This window comes from Mesoplodon bidens, assembly GCF_964165515.1.
Source record: "Mesoplodon bidens genome assembly, chromosome: 10".
Lineage (NCBI taxonomy): Eukaryota > Metazoa > Chordata > Mammalia > Artiodactyla > Ziphiidae > Mesoplodon > Mesoplodon bidens.
In genome coordinates, this window is record NC_138172.1 from 85,074,748 (window position 1) to 85,090,984 (window position 16,237).

The 16,237-nt window shown below is 37.8% G+C and overlaps 1 protein-coding gene across 1 annotated transcript in view; it reads left to right on the top strand.

Annotated features, from left to right (window-relative positions):
• Positions 1–16,237, top strand: part of SLC17A3 (solute carrier family 17 member 3) — a 36,955-nt gene continuing 20,718 nt past the window's right edge. Inside the window, 2 exon segments of the mRNA XM_081245200.1 lie at positions 1–2,530; positions 8,445–12,957. The gene's annotated coding sequence lies outside the window, so the exon portion shown is untranslated.

Sequence of the window (16,237 nt, forward strand, 5' to 3'; positions counted from 1 at the left end):
GGCTCTACTCAGGAGATTCTGAATGAATTGGTCTGGGATAAAGCCCAGATATCACTAATTTTTAGACACTCCCCAGGATTTCTAACATGCAGCCAGGGTTGCAAACTGCTAGACAAACTTGAAACATCAATTCCTGTTGCCTTTGAATTTTCCTTTATGTAAGAAACTACATAAAAAGCTGTGTGAAAATAATCACTGATAAGTACCTTCATGAGGGCGATTATAGACACAGAGAAGATCTACTAGAACCAGAGTTGTATGTTCTAGAGCTCAGCACAGAATTTTAAGGCGGTAATCCACAGCGTTAACATTTTTATTGTTTTTATACATTGAGAAACATGGATGTTTATGTGGTTACATTCTATTAAAATTCACATGCTAAAATTAAATGGGCCATTTAAAAATTATTTACATTAGGATTATTTCCATCAGGCAAAATAGATATTTATTTATCCTAGCTAATTTCCAGGAGATTAACAACCAGGAAATGACAAGGAGAAGATTAAATTAGGCTAACTGAAAATCATGGGAGAGAGAAGATAGAATTGGAAAGCTTACAATGTAAAAAGAATGGATGTGAAGGGAAGCAATGTAGGCAGTTCTACGAGAGACATTGAGATAATTTGGTCCATAGAATGAAAATTAGAGGAAGATGACAGAGGCATTTTCAAATGAAAGGAAGACTTAAATGGAGGAGAAGAATACTGAAGGTATAACAAGATGGAAGAAATCATGGAACAATATCACACACCAGAGAAATTCCTTTTTAGGATTGAAAAAGATCATTTGACCTTCTTCAGATTTTCCTTATTTGCTCAAGGTTCTCAGATAGTCATCATCAACCCCAACAGGAATTAATTGTCTCAACCCTTAAAACACATCCTCTAGGTTGTCTCTACACAGAGAGCTGATGTCAGTTTTGCTGCACCTATTCCAGAGGAGAAATTCTTAGCATGTTTAGGAGCCAAGTAGAACCACAGAGACTAAAGCATTGAGCTAATTTAGCAGATAAAGAGAATCTCCTAGTGCAAATCAACAGGTATTTTTGAGCAGGTGTTTTAAAGAAAATAGACTGACAGGCTATGAGGGTGATACTGAGATAAGAACACTCTGGTTATGTCTTCTGGGTATTTACAGTTTAGAGAGGAAGGAGAGTTTGTAGTAAACAAAATGAAGAAAAAAAGAGAGGAGTAGTAAAATGAATTAAATTAAATATAGGCAAATTAAATACAGGCAAAAAAAAAAAACCAACAGACAACACAATAGGCAAATATTTTGAACAAAGACTTCATAATAGAGAAATTCTAAGTGGCCTATAAACATATAAATCGGTGCTCAACTTCCTTAGACATTAGATAAATGAACATCAAAACCACAGTGAGATACCACTACATGCTTAACAGAAAGGACAAAATAAAAGGAGATGGAAAACAGCAAACGTTGGGAAGGTGTGGAGCAACTGGAATTCTCACACCCTATGACTGTAAGTATAAATCAGAACTCAGGGAAATCTTCTTAGCAATATCTCCTAAAGCTAAATTTAGACATTCCAGTGACTTAGACATTTCACTTAGAAATGTACATAGATACTTGGAAAAAGATGTACAACAATGTTCATAGGAGCACTACTTATAGTAGCCCAACAGCAAACAAATTGTCAAGAGAACAATGAGTAAAAAAAAATTATGGTGTATTCATACAGCAATGAGAATAAATAGACCACAATACACAACACCATGGATGGATCTCATAAACACAATTTTAAATGAAAGAAGACAAAAAAAAAACTTAAGAAGTTTAGATAGTTAAAAAAACAAACAAACAAACAAAACTAATCTACTAAAAATCAAGTTAGGAATTCCCCTTGAGTAGGAGTGGAAGGGGGCACTTCAAGGAGGCCCCTGAGGTGCTGGTAATGACCTATTACTTGGGTGCTAGTCACATGGGTGTTTGTACTTTGTGAAAAGTGTATATTTATGATTCGTACGTTTTTGTGTATATAAAAAGTAAAACAGGGCTTCCCTGGTGGCGCAATGGTTGAGAGTCCGCCTGCCGATGCAGGGGACACGGGTTCGTGCCCCGGTCTGTGAAGATCCCACATGCCGCGGAGCGGCTGGGCCCGTGAGCCATGGCGGCTGACCCTGCGCATCCGGAGCCTGTGCTCCACAACGGGAGAGGCCACGACAGTGAGAGGCCCGCGTACTGCAAAAAAAAAAAAAAAAAAAAGTAAAACACTCACTTAAGTTCAGTGTTTCATGCACTTCAAAGTTTCTCCTCTCTTTTCAGCTTAGGTCTGACAAATGGAACAGTTGGGAAGGAGGCGTGGTCTCTACTTTCACGTGCTCCCTGATCGTCTCTCTCCTCCTCCTTTGCCCGACCATCCAGCATCAGAGCAGGAAGGAAGGCAGCAGGACAGTCTCTGTTGTCACCTTTTGGATTAAAGTCTAAGTTCCCAAACAGCAAAATGAATGAGTTTGGGCTTCCTAAGAAACCCAGTCCCTGGAAGCATTGGTTGTCATCGGTGGTAAAGGTAAGAATAATGGCTCAGCACTTCTAGGCTTTCTGAGCACCTGCTATGATCCATTCCTGACAAATAACATCTGTGTGTCAGAGACGCTTCAGTTATCTTTCTCCATTTGATGGTTTGAAAAAGTTACCATTCACATTTCCTAATGGCTTCAGAATAGATGCATTCTGAGTTGACAGGAAGCATCTCTAACCATCTCCCCCATCCTAAATAGTTGTTTCTGATTTAACAATTCTTTTCTAACATTCATTTCTAACATTAATGTGAGTTAGTTCGCTTTTCTTGAATAACTTATTGACATCTATTGAACAATGAGATGATCTGCTTTTTCTCTTTTGACTGTTAAATATTATGAGTTATATTAATATAGTTCTTAATGTTGAGCAGACTGTTCTTTGCATATCCTTTCGATAAGCCAGAGGATTTGATTCACTGTTAGTTTATTTAGGACTTTGGCTGCTGTATTGGTATGTGACACTGGCTCTGTATGCGTGTGTGTCATATCTAGATATAGGGCTTATGCTGATTTCAAAAAAAGAAAGGGAAACTTTCCTTATTCCCCAGTACTCTGAAAAAATTAACTAGAACATAAATTTTATCATTATTATTATCTGAAGGATTGAAAGCATTGGTTTGTAAAATTATGTAGGCTTAAAGCTACTTTGAGGAAGGTTCTTTGATAAGGTTCTAATTTACTTCATGGTATGGGCCTGTTAAGGGGTTCTATATTTTCTTCCATCAGTTTTGACAACTTAAGGTATCTTGGAAGATCATCCATTTTATACACAATTTAAATTATATTTGCAAAATATAATTATCTATTATGTTTTATCAATTATCTTTTTACAATATATTCATTTTTTCTGTAGCTGAGGTTTGAGCTTCTTTCGTACTTCTGACATGATTCATGTGTGCTTTCTTTCTGCTTCTTCATTAGACCACCTATGATTTATTTATTTCTAAGAGATCTTGTCTTTTATTTTTTAATATATTAGCTTTATCTTTTGTCATTCTTACTTCCTTTTTCCCTTTGTTTTACTTCCTGTAAATTTTGTTTTGAATATTGAGTTCATTTATTTTTATTTAATTATGAAAGAATTTAAAGCGTAGAGGAAGACTTCTACTCTAAGTCCTCTTGTGTGGAAAGATTACATTTTACTGTGTTGTGACCCCAAATTTATTGTTTTCTAAATGCATTATTTCTTAAGTTAATAACCTGTGGAGTAAAAGAGCAATTGTTGACTCCTACCTTACATACAATGAGGAAACTGGTTCACTGAGACATCCGAATATCTCACCTAAGTACAGTCCCTTGTTTTCATTGCTGTTCTCTGAAATTTTGTTCTAACTTGTTGCAGTTAATGTATTAGTGTTGCATTAAGTACTTTGCATACAAGAACTGCATTCTATCGAGCATCATAATTGTCACTGTTACTTGGATATAATTCAAGGGTCAGTAGGGTGAGGCAAGCCAGGTGCCCAGGGAGGCACTCTTCCTCAGGCTCATTTCATGCAAGCACAAGATTGGCACATGAGAGTGAATATCTCCTTAATTTTGCACCATGGACACCTCTCACTTACCTTAGCCTAGCCATAGCCACTGACATTTCTTTTCATGAACCCCCCTCCCACTTCTCAAAATATTTCAGTGGAGATTATTTTGGAACAGTACTTGGATGAATCCCATAATAGTGGAGAATTTCTTTTTTCATATGCCATATTATCATTATGGAGCCTTAATACATTAAAATATTAACTTAGCCAGTATTGACTTCCTGCAAGTCTTTTCCAGTGTCTAATATAATAAGGAAGTCTGGTTAGCCAGCTAACTTTTGTAGGAGAGATATATTTAGGCTCAGTGGTGCAGGATTCTCTCTTTAACCTGGAATTCCATACTTTCCCCAAAATGTTATAAAGTGTAAATTACTTTCAACCAATGTTGCCTTGAACATTATGAATAATTTGCTTTTCAGCTAGTGGTCTTAAGAGTTTCTTTCCTTGTATCTTTTTTTCTTTTCTTTTACTTTGCTTTCTTCATGGACTTCTCAGTGCTGAAAGCACATGAACACATTTCCCAAGGTCTTCCCCAACTTCCATAAGTTCCAACTTATTTCCTAAAATTGCCTGAAAATATGCCTATGTTCACACTATCCCTCTTTCCATTAAAAAAGAAAAAAGCCATCCACACTTTATTGTGGAACAATACCTAGAATGTAAACAAATGGTTTCCAAATATTGGTTTGGGGATTACCTATTAATGATTAATATTCATCTGGCTTTTGGTTTTCCTGCCTTTCCTTGTCTGCTGTGTGTGCTCTTATTAGAGACTGGCCAGAGTTGGAATGTTCTGAGTTCAGAACAACTGAAGCAAGGCAGGTTAGGGAACTGGTTCTTTCAAATGAAGTTGGAATCTTTTCCTAAAGTACAAAGCTTCAAGATATATTCGATAAAAGCTTCAGACAAAAAAGTTACGTGATTTCTTCTAGATTTGCTATAAATTATACAATAAGATGGTTAAAACTTTTTTATTAAACTCAAATCATGTCATGAAATATTTATTCTAATTGTAGTCATTCCTCATTTTATGTTTCATATTTTCTTTTATTTACAAAGCAAGTCATTTATATTTTTGATGAAAAGTTTTAGATGTCAAGTTAAAAATATTCAAGGGAGTACCTGAAGTTTTCAAAATTCTTTTATGTGGTACACAATCAGAAGAGTTTGAAAACCACTTCTCTATACAAATTGTCTATTTTTAAGCAGTAACCATTCTGATATTTACTATTTCCGGTTTGCTTTAAAAATTTGCCATAGCATTATTTGTTAATTAAAATCTTTCTTTAATACTATCAGTTTCTTTTTCCTCTCAGCGAGTGTCATATTTTAATTTTTATAACTTGCCTCAGGGAGTACATATTTGCTCTGAGTTCTTTAAAAAAGTTTTAGGAATTTACTCTTACTTCCTTGAGAAAATCTCAAGAAAAATGTGCCCATCATCTATACCCCATGATGTTGATTTCCCTTTTTTCATATTGAGAATGTTTAAGAAATGTTTTCATCAATGAGGCTGGATTGTTTAAGCTATAGTGGATTTATTCAAAGAAATTGAAGGAGGGGCTGCTCCAAGAAACCTGAAGCGAAACCTCAAGAAGCAGGCAGCCTCAAAAGGTCTGAGCTACAGCAGCTCACTCCATTGCTAAAATATATGCTTTACCCTAAGTTCTCCATTCTCCTGTCCCTCTCCTCAATAGTTAAGGTCTCAGGAGATAATTTAATTGGTGGAATTTAGGTAAAGTCCTCACTCCTTGGCTTTAACAGAGCCTGGAAAGCTGATGAACAGAGTCTCAACTGACCCTTTCAGCTTCCAGAAGGAGATCAGAGCACCATGATTCACTATCACAATATGGTTACACACAACGGGCAAGAGATTGTTCCCCCAAATAAAGTTGTGATGCAAGTAAGAAGGAGTAAGAAATATTGGAAATAGATTTATACAAAATCTAATTTTTTTCCTTTGTATTATTGTGGAATGAACTAGTTCTACCTAACCAGCTGTTTGCCCAACTAAAGCGGGGATGGTTTCTCCTCGGGAACCTCCCTTGCTGCTCCGACTGCCACTACGATTCTTAAGACCTGAGCTCTTTGCCAAGTGATATCAGTTTATATGATGAATAATTCATTTAAATGACTCAGTTGTGCCAAGGGAGCAGAGGCTTGCACATCCCCAGCAGGTGAATGTAACGGCTTCCCTTAGTTTGTGTTGAGACCACTTTCAGAGTGGTCATGCCCTGTTGTTTTTCTTAAACCAGGGGAGTGCCCACTCCCTGTTTATATGTGATTCTTTGGTTCCAGAAAGCACTCTCTAGTTTTAAGGGTGAATTATCCCCAATGGTCCAGCCCTACAGACCCATCTCCACCTCTAACCCTGGCCCCTAAGGAACCAGAAGAGAAACTGGGTACCCTAGACATAGTCTCAGTAAAGCAGAGAGGCTGAACATCACTGAGATTAGTGGACAATAGCCATAGTTACAACTCTGTTATCACCCAGGGGCTTGAGAATTCCAGCCATTTTGGCAACTGAAGCTATAGATTTTGTTGAGGTTCTTGGAACCAATCCTGAGGATGAGCTGTTTAGCCATTTCAGGGTATGGTGTATGTTGATGCTGCCATCCAGAAGTTGTATGTAAAGGGGTCTTTGGCCTCACATACAGGTATAGGGAAGAACCAAAATGTGTCAAACAGGTTCAGATTGGTGGCCTAGAATATTATTTACATGTGAGGTACAATGAAATTGAGGAACTCTTTCTTTTCATGCAGGTATCATCATTATTCATATATTTCTTCAAAGTCAATTTTTATCAATCTTTATGAGTTCTTTTACTCGTTCAGTAATTCAATAGTTTCTTCTCAAGATTAGTCTTTAATCTTAAGGTTGAACCTCTCCATGTTAGTTCATAAAACGATTGGTTGCTCATGATGTATCCTGGCCTCCAGATGGGATTCTCCTGTTTTGTTTTTCATTTATCTATGCTTTGAGCCACTTCTATGTGACTGGAGGTGAGGTGCTGGAGGTACAGTGATAAGTGATGCCATTGTTGTTCTCACCACAGAAGTCAACATCCTAAATGGGGGCTTATACCCCAGTTCCAAAAATACACGTCACTTGCCTGCCATGTAACCTACTTGGGCGAAAGTAGTGACAGGGACAGACACACAGTCCCTATCCATGTGAAATGGAGGAAGACATTAAATAAACTGCATATTGTATACAAGTGATAAATGCTAAGGAGAAAAACTTAAACAGGGAAGCAGCGCTCATTAAAAAGGTGACATTTGGGTCCTAAAGAGGGGAAGGGAAAGAGAGGAATTGGCTTTGGGGAAGAGCACTCCAGGCAGAAGGTTAAACAGTGGATTCTAAATCAATCACATATTACAATTAGGGTGAGAACTAAGGGAATGTAATGAAGAAGAATTAAAAAGATTGGAGGGAGAAGAGGGTGGCCAAGGAAGACCTCATTGAGAAAGTGATCGTTGAGTTGAGCTGAGCTCTGAAAGTTAGTGAGAATTATTAGATAAAGGAAAATGGTAAGTACGTTCCAGGTAAAAGAACCAGCATGAATAAGAAGAAAAATGATAAAAATAATAGTATAATAGCCAGCATTTTTGGAGTGCTTATTATGTGCCAGTTAATTCTTACAACAATCCAACATGTAGGTAGGATTTTTACCCTCATTTTATAATGAGGCAACAGAGGCAAATAAGATATTACATAACTGAATTTAGAATCCTGGCAGTCTGGTTGGATCTTAATGATCAAGAAAATTTGGAAGATTTGAAATGGTTCTTTTCAGAAACTGAGGATAGCAATGATTTTGAATAAGTTGACACCCTTCTGGAGGTTACTGGTTTATGATACTGTACAGGGTGCTGAGAGCCTTCTTAGTGTGTAACCAGTGTTTTAAGAGAACTTGTAGAGAAATAGCAAACAGTTGGGAGAAAATTTAATCCAACTTTAAGCCTTGCTTTAGTTAAAATGGCTCCACTTACAAGACAGAAGGTTATTATCTGGCATTTGACTTCCAGTGAAGGCTAATAGGACTAATTAACGAAAAGCTTTCAGAGCACAACAGAGCACAAAGAAACCAGAACTTTTATGTCGTGCATAATAGTTCTGCACCCCACAGTGTGCAGAACTCCAAGTGTGCATGAGTGGTGTGCACAGAGGCAGCCTGAGGTTAACACCTGCTTATCTTGTAGGTTGCCCATTTCTCTCCTAAAATCAATTTTCCCAGCTGATCAGCTCATCAAGAGCCTTAACTAAACACAGCAGCAACAGTGGGAAGGGGTTGCTTTTGGTAGGCAGTTGCCTGACTATGCTGTGTGGTGAACATGCTCTACCTGGATCCATCATGTTCAGGTCTCCTGGTTCTCCAGTGTTCCTGGTGCCTGGAAGGGACCCCGGTACCCTCATAAGCTGAGTGAGTTCTCCTGTCTGCTTTACTACTGAAAACTCTCCTCTAGGTCTGGACTTTTGTCCACTTCTATTTGATTTGTTTTCCAGCACATGATTTGGCACTGGATATGTCACTGCTGCTAGCTCAGCAATTCCAGGGTCATTGCCCCATTGCCCCATAAAAGGATTTCATAGCATCTGCCAGCCTCCTCCTTCTTTATACTTAGATTTCAGCTTTGCCATTTCTCCCCTCAGGTGTTACAGCTCTCTTTTCCCCTTCCCCATGTGTTATTGGCTCTCCACTAACTCCTCCTTTCCCTAGATTTGTGTTTTCCTTGCTCGTAATCATCCCACCTATCCAGAAGCACCTGCAAACCTTAATTCTTTGGAGGCATCAAACCCTAAGACTCTCCACTAGTCATAATATAGACTTCCCAATTCCCAAGCCAGCAGTCTTTTATATATATTCTCCATTGTACATGCTTTCCCACCTGGAAAACTCTTATGCCAATACTCCTTCCCCTAGGAAGCCTTTTAAAATATTCCCAGGCAGTCAATCACCCTATTTGGTCCTTTTCATGTCTCATTTTAAAGTTCTGCACTTTTATTTGTTCTATTTGAATGAAATCTCCTGGAGGGTGGTAATCATCTTTTTCTTTTCAGCTTTTAACAAATAGCCTGATACAAAATGGATGTGTGATAATAACATTTTGAATGGTACATAACTGAATGAATATTTTAAGATTCCCTGATGCTCTCAATGTTTTGTAATATAACAGAAAAAGAAACATCTTGAAGTACTTGCCTTAAATTTTATCTACACTGTGATTTCCAACCAAATGAAAAAATAAGTAGGGGTAAGAAAAACAACAAGGAAAATACATATAACTGAAATTTGGGGGTAGGGGTGAGGATGATGAATCTTGGGCAATTTTCCTGTTTCCCAAATTTATTTGAAGTAGTATTAAAGTTTTTTTTAAAGTATACTAATTTATTTAAAAAGAGGTAGCCTGTCATCCTTTCTGTTAACAAGAAAAAAATATGTTAAAAAATTGTCTCTGGAAGGATACGAGGAAACATTACTCTGGTTTTTTTTTCAAGAGGGAAATGAAGGATTGGAAAACATCACTAAGCAGAGTTTTTTAATTTGTTTAATTTTGTTTGCTTGCTTTTTATTATCTTCTTTTATAGGTTTGAATTTCAAACCACATGAATGTGTTACATGTTCAAAATAATGTTATGTTTCAGATAGAACTTTTGAGAGTTCCCTGGTGGCCTAGTGGTTAGGATTCAAGGCTTTCACTGCCGAGGCCCGGGTTCAATCCCTGGGTGGGGAACTAAGATCCTGCAAGGCATATGGTGCGGCAAAAAAAAAAACAAAAAAAAACCCCACTTTTGTTTCAAAATACTCAATATTTATTACTAAATAATTTTGAATTTTAGAGTTACAAGTACTTAGGGGACAGTTAATAACAATGATCTCATTTTAAATGATTTTATTGAAGGATCATTTATAACAGGAAAGTTACACATATCAACAAGCTAAATTTTCACAAAGGACAGGCCCATATAATTAGTTCCCAGATTAAGAAGAGATCCACTATTACCATCTAATAAGACCCTTCAGGCTCCATTCCAGTCCCTAGGCCTCTCAAGGTGACCCTTATCCTGACTTAAATTAGCATACAATTTTTTATTTTGGAGTAATTTTAATTTTCAGAAAAGTTGCAAAGATAGTACAGAGAGTTCCCATATACTTCTCACCCAGTTTCCCCCCTCGTTAGCATTTTACACTATTGTGGTACATTTGTCAAAAATAAGAAACTAACACTAATACATTAATATTAACTAAACTCCAGAGTTTATTTAGATTTTACCACTTTTTCATCAATATTTTCTTTCTGTCCCAGGGTCCATTCCAGAGTACCACATTGCATTTAGTTGTCATATTTCTTTAGCCTTTCTTGTTTTTCAGAACCTTAGCAGTACTAAAGAGTACTAGCTAGGTACCTTGTAGAATGTTCCCCAATCTGGGTTTGTTTGTTTTTCTTACGATTGGAAACAAGTTATGGATTTTTTGAAATAATACCAGGGAAGTGAAGTGCCCTTCTCATTTCATGATATCAGAGAGTACATAATATTCACATGACATCATTGTGATGTCAACCTTCATCAACTGGTTGAGGTGCTATTTGCCAAGTTTCTCCCCTGTAAAGTTATTATCTTCCTTTTCCTCACTCTATTCTTTGAAAGTGAGTCACTAAATCTAGCCCAGCCTCAGCTTATCAATTTTTTTCCCCATGGATCATGCTTTTGGTATTATAGCTAAAACTGTGTGCCAAATCTCAAACTATAGCTAAAACTGTATGCGAAATCTCAAACTATACATATTTTCTCCTATATTTTACTTTAAAAGTGTGATAATGTTATGTATTACATTTAGGTCTATGATCTATTTTTTTTGTTGTTGTTTTTTGTTTTTTTGTTTTTTGTGTTACACGGGCCTCTCACTGTTGTGGCCTCTACCATTGCAGAGCACAGGCTCTGGACGCGCAGGCTCAGCAGCCACGGCCCACGGGCCCAGCTGCTCTGCGGCATGCAGGATCCTCCCAGACCAGGGCACGAACCCGCGTCCCCTTCATCGGCAGGCGGACCCCCAACCACTGCTCCACCAGGGAAGCCCTATGATCTATTTTTAGTTAGTTTTTGTGTAAAGTGTGAGGAATGTCTCTAGGTTCTTTTATTGGCGTATGCACATCCAACTGTTCCAGCACCATTTGTTGGAAAGATTATCCTCTCTCCATGTCATTCCCTATGCTCCTTTGTCAAAAATCAGTTGATAATATTTGTGGGGGATTATTGACTCCAAATTGCCAAAGCAGTCTTGATTTAAAAAAACAAAACTGGAGGTATCATGCTCCCTGTCTTTAGACTATACAACAAAGCTATAGTAATCAAAACAGCATGGTACTGGCACAAAAACAGACACATAGATCAATGGAACAGAATAGAGAACCCAGAAATAAAGCCACACACCTATGGTCAATTAATTTATGACAAAGGAGGCAAGAATATACAATGGAGAAAAAGCTGTCTCTTCAACAAGTGGTGCTGGGAAAACTGGACAGCTACATGTAAAAGAATGAGATTAGAACATTTCCTCACACTGTATACAAAAATAAACTCAATGAATTAAAGACCTAAATGTAAGACCTAAGACCATAAAACTCCTACAAGAGAACATAGGCAGAATGCTCTTTGACATAAATCATAGCAATATTATTTTGGATCTCTATCCTAAGGCAAAAGAGATAAAAGCAAAATAAACAAATGGGGCCTAATTAAATTTAAAAGCTTTTGAACAACAAAGGAAACCATGGACAAAATGAAAAGACAACCTAAGGAATGGGAGAAAATACTTGCACATGATAAGACTGAAAAAGAGTTAATTTTCAAAGTGTATTTACAGCTTATACAACTCAATATAAAAAAAATCCGAAAATGGGCAGAAGACCTGAACAGACATTTTTCCAAGGAAGATATACAGATGGCCAACAGGCACATGAAATTATGCTCAACATTGCTAATCATCAAAGCAATGTAAATCAAAACCAAAATGAGATATCACCTCACACCTGTCAGAATGTCTATCATCAAAAAATTTACAAATAACAAATGCAGGCAAAGATGTGGAGAAAAGGGAAAACTATTACACTGGTGGTGGGTATATAAATTGATGCAGCCACTATGGAAAATTGTATGGCAGTTCCTCAAAAATCTATCAACCATATGATAGAATTCAGCAAGATGGCCAAATACAATATTACAGCACAAATTATCAGTAGCATTCCAACATAGAAAAGCAATGAAAAATATAATGGAAAAATTCCTTACTATATTTCCACCCAGATAAGTTAATTTTATATCAGATAAGGTAATAGACATGTTAAATAGAAAGAATACGAGTTTACAAAGAATGTCAACTTTACAGGACCCTGGACAATTCACAAAGAGGTAACACACATATTTATATTAGAAATATAAATTCATTGTGATAACTTTTTTTTTTTTTTTTTTTTTGCGGTATGCGGGCCTCTCACTGTTGTAGCCTCTCTCGTTGTGGAGCACAGGCTCTGGACGCACAGGCTCAGCAGCCATGGCTCACGAGCCCAGCCGCTCCGTGGCATGTGGGATCCTCCCGGACCGGGGCATGAACGGCAGGCAGACTCTCAACCACTGCGCCACCAGGGAAGCCCTGTGATAACTATTAAATGAAAATATTGATGGCTCTGAAAAGAGCTTTTGTCTTATGCTGTTTAAATCCTCCTAACAGCAGCTTATTTGCGTAGAACTGATGTACTTCATGATGGCCTTGATATCATCAGATACAACATGCTTAGTCAATTCCCTGGGCAGGAGCAAGCTCACAGACAATCGGATCTCCCTGGATGGTCCAGAACCTGTAACAAGGAGCCAGGTAGGAAGCACCTCCTACTAAGTGCTTGAAGGTATCTTTGGCAAAATACTTCTCAATACACTTGGATGAAATGCCCATGTTGGGGTATACTTGTTTCAAAAGGTTAATAAGGTAGATGGACATCTACTTGTCTCTAAGCCATCTCTCCTGCAAATCTGAGCTTTGGTAAAAGTTTTCTTAGAGTCATTTTTAGAGACGGCAATTTTTCTTAGAATCATCTATGGAGATAGCAAAATCCTTAAAGGAAGACCCAGGTATAATATATCCAGCCTTCCACTACTTCGAGGTAAAGAAAATGGCAGTTGGGACAAAGTGGGACCTATTTACAATTGCTGTAGTCAAATGAGGTGTTGGGGCAACCCAATCTTTGATTGGATGAAAAGTAGAAAAAAGAATACATGTAAATGAGCTGCTTGAAGTTCATCCTGATTAGATAGTATTAATACTTGGAATCAACCACTCAGGAAGCAAAGTCAACCAGACAGCCTAGTAGCTGACTGTGGCTTCTACCAAGAGCACTTTGAAATGATTCTCTCTACAGCACCTACATTTTGTAGATTTCCATTTCAACCACTTGAGAGAGACTGACCCCCTTAATCTAAATCCATGAGGAATAATGTTGGCCTATTTTGGGTCATATATCCACCCACCCACAATCAACTGTTGTTAGACTGGACCATCCCTAGATTGAGCAAGAACTATTTGACCTGGGGGAGGAGAATGATCCTGGAAAACATGGCACCTGGGCTGAGGCCACAGTGTCTCCAGGACTGATTGAAAACCTCAGTAAGTTGGAAAAATACTAAACAATTTATAGAGAGGGAGTTGGACTAGCATATTAGGTAACAGATTAAATCAAGGCACCATCAAAGATTGAGAACATTATGAAGATGGTATTTAAACACTGAAGAAAAGCTTTAAACATGGCATGAAATGACATTTAAAGCCTCTAATCAAAAAGTAAAGGATAGAGGATATCATTTCATAACTGGTACATCAGAGCACATGCACACAGCACTATACAACCTTGGAAACAAAAAACTGAAAAAGACCTATTTTATTCATAAGGAAAGGTGTCAATGCTGAGAGAAGAATTAAACTGCCTTTTTTCCCCTACCGTGTTAACTTACTAGTTGACTGGGTAATTCACAACCAATGAATTATTAGCAAAAACACACACTAACTAGAACTTTAATGTTAAAAACTAAGATGGCTCTTAACAATGTCTTTGGTTTATGATATTCAAGTCTGGTTAAAAACAACTCGCAGCTGGTGTAGTTGTTGATGGCTTTGGCACCCTCAGACACAGTGTGCTTGACCACTTCTCCAGGCAGTAGGATTCATAAATGTCTGCACATGTGGTAGAAGTTAGTCTAAAACTTGCTTTTATTAAACCTAACGCTAGACTACCTTAAGCTTCTTTAACAACTGCCATTGTCTAACAACCAGAACGTAAGGTCAGTTCCCAGGCTGGACTGTGGAATAGAATCTGATCTGGAGTGAAGAATGAGGCACACCTGCAAACCTTTGACCTTGGAGTTCAGAGGAGAAATGGGTGTATATTGCCATTAATCTCTGTAGAGTAATGAAAAGTGATTATGTGATTAAGCAATCATTTTCTTTTCTTTTTCTTTTTTTCTTTTGGAACATCAAAAGCACAAATTTTAATTTATTATCCTAATTGTAATAGAATTTCCTGTGTTTTGGTCTTTTCTTTCCTATGACTGCTATCTTCAATAGCATAAGATTTTGCAGTTTGAGTTAGGCATTCCTGTTACTATAGTTGCAGAAGGAAGGGGCATTGAAACTAGAAAGTAGAGTAAAAGAAAGCCATATCTAAGGAAAAAAGCAAGGAGTATTTGCAGTATGGCAATCTAGCACATACTTGAATGTGTTGTGTAGATAACAAAAGATATACCATTCTGATCAGCTGATAAAAGTCAGAATAATAGAGATGGTCTTCCAATATGAGCTTGATGACCAGATTGACCCCATTTGTTTATAGTGATGGTGAGGCAAACAGGAGTTTGACTTGAACTTGGAGAAAAAAGGATTTGCCAGTACCGTGATGTGGACTTAAGATTCTGAGCAGACATGACACATCATTTGGGTTCATGGTTTCCAACCTTTCGAGTGTGTGTGAAAAAGCAGCCAAGTTCCAGAGAGTGACTGTTACCATTTAGTCAAGTCTTTCATTTCAGGATTCAGATTCATCCGATGTGATTTCTCAACAGCTGCCCCTGAATCACTGCTAGACATTATGAGGGCTGGGGCAGAGTGTGCACATGAGAGGTGCTTCCTCTGCCGGAGCCTCCTAGGAGCCTTCTAGACTAGAAACAGCACGCTCTCTGTGATTACAACAGGACTGTACACTGGTGTCCTCTGAAACATCAGCCAGAATCAGAGCCCACATCTTACCGAACTGTCATGTATAATTATTTTTTATACCTTATTATTTTTTAATAAATTTATTTGTCTATTTATTTTTGGCTGCATCTGGTCTTCGTTGCTGCATGTCGTCTTTCTCTAGCTGCAGTGAGCAGGGGTTACTCTTCGTTGCGGTGCACGGTCTCATTGCAGTGGCTTCTCTTGTTGCGGGGCACGGGCTCTAGGTGCGCAGGCTTCAGTAGTTGTGGCACTCAGGCTCAGTAGTTGTGGCTCATGGGCTCTAGAGCTCAGTCTCAGTAGTTGTGGTGCATGGGCTTAGTTGCTCTGCAGCATGTGGGATCTTCCCGGACCAGGGCTCGAACCCGTGTCCCCTGCATTGGCAGGTGCATTCTTAACCACTGTGCCACCAGGGAAGTCCCCGTGTGTCTAATTATTAATGACAGTTGTTCACAGTCTTATGAAAAAAGCTCTGAGGATAACTTCGACAGTTACCACAGGAGAAATGTGCACCCTATCCTTTCTAATAATTCTAGTGACTAAAAGAAAGCCATTTAAAAACCAACCCTTTTCAAAAGGAAAACATATAAAAAATTTAAAAGGTAAATATCACAATCTAAGTCAAGATAATATTTCTATCTGTATTCAAGTGTTTGAAAATTAATTATAGAAATGAAGCGAAGTTGGAATTTTTCCCACACAGACAACTTACATCTATTTCTATCAAATCAAAACAAGTTGAATGGAAGAATGCTCCAAGTTGAGCATTTTAAGATGAAGTTAAAAATTAAATTGCAAAACCAAGTCACATTTTCTGACTTGGATAATAATTCAGGGTTAGATGTATTTGAATTCTAAAGTTGTTGATGATTTATCGCAGGGTTCAGAGTCCTTC